This window comes from Bactrocera tryoni, chromosome 2 (genome assembly GCF_016617805.1).
Source record: "Bactrocera tryoni isolate S06 chromosome 2, CSIRO_BtryS06_freeze2, whole genome shotgun sequence".
NCBI lineage: Eukaryota > Metazoa > Arthropoda > Insecta > Diptera > Tephritidae > Bactrocera > Bactrocera tryoni.
This window is the reverse complement of record NC_052500.1, coordinates 26,449,771-26,458,433: the sequence shown is the minus strand read 5'-3', so window position 1 is coordinate 26,458,433 and position 8,663 is coordinate 26,449,771.

Genomic DNA, 8,663 nt, shown 5'->3' with positions numbered 1-8,663 from the left:
CTTACCGCATGGACGCCAATAGAGCAATGGCCTATTATAACCCATACAACTAGGGAGAGGCTAGCCCTACTGAGTGCAAATACATAGATCAATATGTATTTTGCTATCAATCTTGGGCCAAAAGGAGTATGCGACAGCGAAGGATAGCTATCTGGTAGTAGAACAGAAGCCGCTCCTATTCTACTGAAATCGGTTTTAGGGTGTATTTCCTTTCCAGCTCATCAACTGTACAATTTCCTGCGATTCCGCTGTGGCCTGGCACCAATATAGCAAGGTTAGGCACTCCTTGAACAACCCTGAAAGCACTGTTCATGGGGCTAGTATCGCCGCCTTGCTATCTGAGTGGATGGTTACTTCTCTGAAGGAAGCGGCACTGCTGAGCAGTAAATCTACTGCTACCTTATCGTCTGCAACCTCGGCTTTTGACACACTGCAAAGTCTGAAGCTGGATTTGATAGAGACCTCCTGACAAAGACCCTTCAATCAACCTTGATCCAAACTTTGACCCCTCTTAAGGTATAGAGAGATAAAAAAAAACACACACTTACAGGGAAACTAGTTATGATTTTCGGTGCTCCAGACAAGTCAGATTTTGAATTTCATACTTTACTAAAATTTTCACATATACCTACATACATACATGCCGTGTGTTTTCTCAACCACCCTTTTTACCGCCTTATTACACTGTACAACGCCTCTTCGGCGTCTCTTTATTATTTGTGACAAATTTTCACGACACACCGTCGAAAAAATGAACATGTTTGAACAAATGCATGATTGCTCCAAAAAAGGCGGGAGACTCATAACTCATGGTAATACAAGTGTTTTATGAGCAAAATTTCAGCTTCGGAAAATGCGCGCAAAGACAATTTCCATTCAATCAGACACATAAAAGGCATGCATTTATTACAGACGTTTTTAGTTATGTTACTTGCAACATGCAACAGGCCAATAACACAAGTGTCGGCGTTGTGACGGTCGCACGACGGTGGCTAAGGCGCATACAAAGCAGTCGGGCCAAAATGTGTGAGACAAAATATGAGCGATGGCCAAATGTAGTTGGTGGCATAATGAGCTATTGACAAAAATCGAAACATTAATTTGGAATTTTTTCAGCTTTTTATTTTTCCCCCCAATTAATGTGTGCTTAATGACTCTATGCGCATTATATTACTATAGTTGCGTACAAATATATTTATTTACAAGTTTGGAGGGTTTTTATATTTGTTGTGTTTCGGTTTTTGGCGATTTAACAATTCCGAACACGTTGCTAAACATCTATATAATTGTTGTATTCTTTCTTATTTTTTTTATTACAAATTCTATTCATATATTGATGCCATAAAATGATTTGTTCGTTCTTTTTTGTACTCATATGTACATATGTAATGTACAAGTATATGCATATAAATAACCAAAATATATTATTTAAGCTATTAAATTATTTTGCTCGTAGAATTTTTAAAATAAAACAAGCAACAGCAGAACTTCTAAAAATATAATGGGTTGTCAAAAAAGTCTTGCGGTATTTTTATTGATTTTTTTTTATTGAAATTGAAATGAATTTTTGATGACTCATGCCCAGCTCTTGATCGATGCTACGGCTGCTACTATGCCGGTCTCTTTCGATCAATTCAGCGATTTTAGCGCAATTTTCGACGACAGGCCTTCCGGAGCGTGGCGCATCTTCGACCACCTCTACACCAGAACGAAAACGTTGAAACCATCGTTTTGCAGTGGAAATGGAAACTGTATCAGGGCCATAAACTGCACAAATTTTATTGGCGGCTTGAGATGCATTTTTGCCTTTAATGTAGTAGTACTGTAAAATATGCCGTATTTTCTCTTTATTTTGCTCCATGTTTGCGACGCTATAACTCACGAACGACTTAAAAGAAACGACAATCAATCAAACACGTGTTAGCGCGTGAAATGAGTTTTCCAAAAAGGTATAGCATGACCCGATGCGACGAATAAAACTGGAACTAAGCGCTTTCAGCGATAACTAGCGAAAATACCGCAAGACTTTTTTGACAAACTATTATTATAAATGATTTCCATTACTGCTCTAAATTTCATAAAGAGCTGTCTATAACTTAGTAAGGCTTTGGATTTTACCACAAGATTCTATAGTAAATGAGCGCGCTCTTTGACCAAACGCCATAAAAATGTATGAATGACATGGTTGGAATATAGGCGGTTCCGACTAATGAGCAGTTTCTTGAAGAAAAAAAGGTTTGTAAAAAATTTCAGATGGATATTTCAAAAATTGAGGGACTCGCTCCCATAGAAACAGACAAACAAATGGACATGGCTAAATCGGCTCAGCTCGTCACGCTGATCATATATATGTATTTACTTCATAGGGTCACGTATCTTTTTGGGAGTTATAAACTTCGTGCTAACACAACCTTCATGATGCTGGTTTGAGGTGAAGGTTCGCCCATCCAGATAATTTTACAGATACCTGAACAAGTCATAGTCCGAAGGGGCCAAGTCTGGAGAATATGGTGAGTGTGGAGGAGATGAAAGTGTATACATTACTGAATACAATAAAAATATAACAGCATATACATATATGGCCGTAACGACATTTAGACATCATATCATCTCTATTGGAAAACCCAGTATTATAAATATTTGAAATTGTTCAATAACTGTAAACATATAATATTTTGAAAGAAGTTAGAATAATTCAAAGTCCTCCTGCTATGTTAATTGGGTAAGCCTTTTAAACACATTTTATACTTGAATATTGAACTATAAATAACTGTGACACGTATCACCTTATGAAAAATGTCGTTAATGAACTATAAAGTCAGGAAATTCTCACAACAAGAACAAAAACAGGAATGCCGACCACTTCCTTTTCGATTCAAGTTTGCATAAACACATGTGGTTCCAAAGAAGTGTGCTCCGAAATCAAAGAGCAGATCTTAAATATTTTAAAGGAATTTTTAAACACTTCCGATTGCCGATAAAAATACACACATACAAACATATGTACATGTGTTATATGTTTGTAAGTGGTTAGCGATTGCTGGAATTAAGAGAACATAAATCATTAAATGCACTTATGCACATAACGTAAGGACGCAGAAACGGGGGCACAAATGCTTGTGTGGACACATAAATACCATTTATGTGTAACAGACAAACGGAATGAGGTATGAAATATTCTGTTTATAGATATGTAAGTATATATGCATGGGCACAGGCTTGTTTGTATTTAAAATATATTCATAAAAGCCAAAACCACTTTTGGATTTTCATCCATTATTTCATATATAGCAGTTATATACATACATATATTTACTTATTGAGTTTTTAGTGGTGCTGCACTTTAAAGCCGCAAAACTTTTAGTAATAAAACTAATGAAGTTGTACATTTGAGGAGGTATTTTTGTGTAGTGATTGCTTTTCTAATAGGCTCTTTTGAGATTTGGTTAATGGCTACCCAAAAGTAAGGAGTAGGTAAATGGTAGATAAGATTTATGTTGTTAGAAAAAAAAAACATTTTCTATAAAGCTTTTCAGAAATGACTGGAGTGGTAGTTCTTTCCAGACAAACCAAGTCTTTAGACCCCACTAGCACTAGATTTATAGAGTGATCCAAGTAAAGCTACTCTTTTTCAATAGCAATAGACAGATCACGCCTGAGTCATGTCAAGCTGTCATGTTATTTTTGTTCAGTATTATTTGGCATTTCCTCATGGAAAGACTTACACCTGCACAACATTTACAAATCGTTCAATTTTATTACGAAAATACGATTGAGAGAAGTTCGCAGCAAATCGGACGTATGAAACGACTTGGCGCATTTTACGTCGAGATCTTAAATTGAAGGCTTACAAAATACAGCTTGGGACGAAGAGCAACCTGAAGAGACTCAAGAGCTGCCATTTCGTGCAGGAAGAGCAACGGTTTGATTTGTGGGCCGGTGAAACAACGACATTATTAGACTTTCCTCTAAAGAGCGGAGTTGCCTGAAGTCTAGAAATTCAAATCCGTTTGCACAAAACAATAACTTCGACTTTGAAGTATGCTGGTTGACAAAATGTGATAAGGCCCTACTTATTTCTTGATCGATGACAACTTCTGGTAAGAGGTCTTGTGAGGTGTCGCGAAAAAGTGAATGGAATTAGTAGTTCAGATGTGGTAAATAAAAATTTTAGAAGAAGAAATGTAATAATTTATTTCATTTATAATAATAATTACAGAAACGGAAGATCAAATATGCAGAAAACTTCCGACCCAAATTTTTAAGGAAGCAATTTGCTCATATGTAGCTTATCCGATAGTTAATCTTAGATAAAACACTTACTCCATATTAGAACATGAGTTGATCGGGGTCGGGTCTTGAGAAGTAAAGTCATCTCTCGACGAACAAAGACCAAACAATCAGTCATCATATGCGTTCTGCTATATGGTGCAGAGGCATGGACGATGACAACTTCCAATGAATTGTCGTTACAAATTTGGAGAGAAATGTTCTGCGAAAGATTTATGGCTCCCTGCGCATTGGCAATGGCGAATACCACAGCCGATGGAAAAATGAGCTGTACGAGATATACGACGACATCGACATAGTTCAGCCAATTAAGAGACAGTGGTTACGCTGTCTAAGTCATGTCGTCCGAATGCATGAAAACACTTCAGCTCGGAAAGTATTCGACGCAGTACCCGCCGGGGAAAGCAGAGAAAGGGAAAGACTATCACTCCGTTGGAAAGACCTGATGGAGAAGAACCTGACTACACTTGGAATCTCCAATTGGCGCCAAATAAAGAAGAAGTTGAGCGGGTCTCGGCGCCTTGACCAACCGATTCGAAGCTTAGCTATAACTAAAGAGTTATATAAACCTGTTAGTGAGCGATACTGACCGCGAGTCATACTCACTTTCACACAAGCACACACACAATTAAACATATTGTATGTGTATGTATCTAGTATATACCGTTACCAGAATGAGAGCCACCGCAGCTCATCGCTTTTACTTGCTAGCCCATATTCTCATTGGCAATTATTTCGGTTATTGTGTTAACAAATTCAAAATTTCGTACCGCAAATCACAAGCTAAATAGCAGCACATGTGTGTACAACAACAATGAAAGCAACATATGAGCAATTTCTTGCAAAAGCGGACGAAACAATTATCTAATGCATTGCATGTGGCACGCAAAGGCAATGAATGCCACAACTGCAGTTGCAATGCCAATTACAACAAAGTGCATACAAACTAATTCACATAAGTAAGTAAGTAAGTGAGTGTGTAAGGAGCCTAGAGCCGAAGCAAAGTTGGAACTTGTGCTACATATGAAATGAGCGGTAATGCGCTGGCGAAGAATGCCGGCGTGGCGATGTCTATGCAACATACCAAAAGTACTCGTGCTACAAACACGCAAGATGAAAATACGAAACGAAAATGTGCGAATCGGTGGCATATTTGGCCGAAATCCAAAAGGTGCAACAGACAGCTACAACTGCCGCAACAGACACACTTAGCGGCCATCACCCAACAGCCACAGAGCCAAGAAAGACTTGTGAAATTCCATTGATTTGGGCAGCAAACGCGTGCCGCACACACACCGAACGCTCCAAAAGACGGTAAAACATCCAAATCAATTTTTTGTTGTGTTTTTTTTTTTTTCGAAAATATTTGGCCAACGCATCGCCAATTGTAGCGCATGGTTGCACGTACATAGCTACCAGCCATTTGGGTACAATTGTTGCTTACACACTTGGCGAACGAAAATGACAGCTGAGGCCAGGCCATCAATATGGTTGAATTTATGAACATTAGGGTGGTCGTAAAAAAATTTAATTCCTTAAAATTTCCTAAAAATTTTTGTATAAGGTGGTTGTTGGAGTCATGCGGGGATTCATTGCACGATAGACATATATTTACAATATGGGGGTCGTAAATATGTATCCAAAACGAGGTTGCGTAAGAGACACTTCAGATTCTCGATGCAACCCGAGTTCTTCGTCTGCAATGGACGTTGGTTTTACTCCAAGTACGCCATTCACAGAGAGGGAGTCGGTCACAGTCTTAATTATCGGTGAATGTGCGGTCAGTGCGTGTCTAAAGTTTGTTGCGTCTAAAATCTGGTCCGCGTAATGTTCGACGTCGTCGACTTAATCGAGTTAAAACCTAGGAGGCGCATCCGCTTCAAGCAGACGACTGCAGGTATGAATTCTACGAAAATTGCTAGAAAAGCGGTGTATTATGTTGCTTGACCTGAAGCATGGGAGCCTCGCTATATAAGTGTTTAACAGGAGGCATCAAAAGGCATCCTGTAATAGTTCGGAGGAGATATTTTCGACAATAAAGTAAGAAAGTAAATGCCTGCGAAACCATGTGGTAAACTAAACGTTTGAACGCCGCGAGGTGCATCAAATTTATCGCCAATGGTCAGAACTTATTATACACGTAGGTCATATTTTCGACCAAAATAATCTCAAATTTGATTATCAATATCATTTTTGTATATTAGATTAAAATAAAATTAAATTTTAGAAAAAATGGAGATATCTAAGCTTTGCACTCCCTGTGATACACCTTAGTTCTCTCCAATGGAGTTTATAACTCATCATAGGTGATGTCTTCGACCAAAATAATAAAAAAGTTTAATATCAATGACAATTTTGAATATTACCGGGTTTGTACAGAAAGTAATATGACTGAGTCGATTTAACAAAATTGTTGAACCAATCGTTACAATTCTTTAAAAACTTTCAAAATAGGCTCCTTCCAAGCATTGAAGGCGTCACGGAAAGCATTCTCCGGAGTAGCCATGGATACCATCAATCGTCTCAAAATGACTGCTTTGCATCGGCCTTTTTCAGCAAGGAAACAAAAAAGAGTCCGGTGGGCCTTATCCGGGCTGGATTGGTTAAGTAGCTATTCACAAGAAAGGCGGTATGTGCCGAGGCTGCGGCTGCGATGTCTTGTCGAACCCGATTGATCCTTCCTTGACGGTTTGTCCAGAAGGAACAAATTCGATGGACGATATCTTTGATGACAAAAAAGACAATGAGCATCGCATTCGCTTTGGATTTGCTCATTCTTCCGATTTCATCAGTGATCTCTTCCCGGCCCTCCAAAAATGTCTGATGCCATAGAAACACACCACTTCTTGCCAAAGCAACATCTGGGTAAGCCTGGTTGACCATATCAAACGTCTATGTCGCTGATTTACTGAGTTTCGCACAGAATTTAATCGCGTACCTCTGCTCTAACGAAGCTCGGCTTGCACCACTCACAGAAACACGTCGCGCGAAAATATTTGTCTTGACATTCCAGGTGGTCGGAGACAACTGAGCTCGTTTGTTACTTTCGTTTTACTTTCCGGACAAACCATGTACAAAAACAAAAAAATAAATTAAATTTCTGGAAGCAAAATGGAGAAATCTAAACTTTAAGCTTTTGGAGGTAGGTCTTAATTCCCTATAAACACGACCAAAATTAGTCCATATTTTCAATATAAGTAATACTGACATGACAAGTGAAGTTTAAAGCGTCCGCTTTCAAAACATTTTTCGCACATTTATGGCACACCCTGTTGTAAAAATGAACTTTACCATAATTTATTCGCCTTCCTTGCACTCGCTGGTAATTAGTTAATCTACTGCGAAAAATCATGAGTAAAATGTGTTGAAACTCGCAAATTTCCTAAATCTTTTTTATAAAAACGTTAACCTTGCCAAAGTGTCTTTGGTTTGACCGCATTGAGCGCGGTCGCTTGGCATTGCAATGACCAAACTTTTAATTGTTTTATGTTTTTTTTTTCCTTTTTCGAATTTACTTGTGATCAAATCTTTTGCGAATTACCGTTAAAAAGCAATGGAGTAATTTGTGCATTCATATACAATATCGCTGAATATCTGCAGTAATTAACACCGCATTTCAAGCGCCATGAAATCTTTTCACCAGCTGTCCGCCTGTGTGGTAAATACGCGGCACGGCGAGCGAACGACCAGTTTGTGTGTGTGCCGACGATTTAAACAATAAATATTTAATGATAATTTGCGCGGTGTTGGCAGTTGATTGCTCTTTTCGCGTAATTTTAAAATACAATCATTTCCACTTATCATTAATTACAACAAAAGACAATCCCACTGACCGAGTGACTGATATTTGGCGAACAAGCGAGTGTGGATGAGTTACGTATGTACGAATGTTTGTAGTTGTAATTGAAAAAAAAATGCAAATATTTTTGTATGAATTGCTACAAATGTTTGTATGTCTTCGAAGAGCTTTCGATTACTAAAGCGAATTTTTGAATGAAGACAAATTTTTAACCGCTGCTTTTTTTATATAAATCGAGAATGCACACAATTCGAATTGCTTAGAAGTTTCGAAAAGGTTCGAGGAGAATGAACAATAAAAAATTATCTTAAACGACAAATTGGCTCAAGTAAGGCATGGTTTAAGGAGAAATCCGAAAAGCCTCTTAATTTTTTGATTAAGTATTCTCAAGAATTAAAATCACCAACAAAATCGCACTTGGAACTCGAAGATTAAAGTGTGAGGGAAAGTGTTATAGTTGAGAAAAATATCGGCCGAGAAGAATCGAGAATAATAAAATACGATGAAACAGTGGGCATCCAAAAACGAGAGCAATGGGCGAAAACATACAAAACAAGTAAGGAAGGGCTAAGTT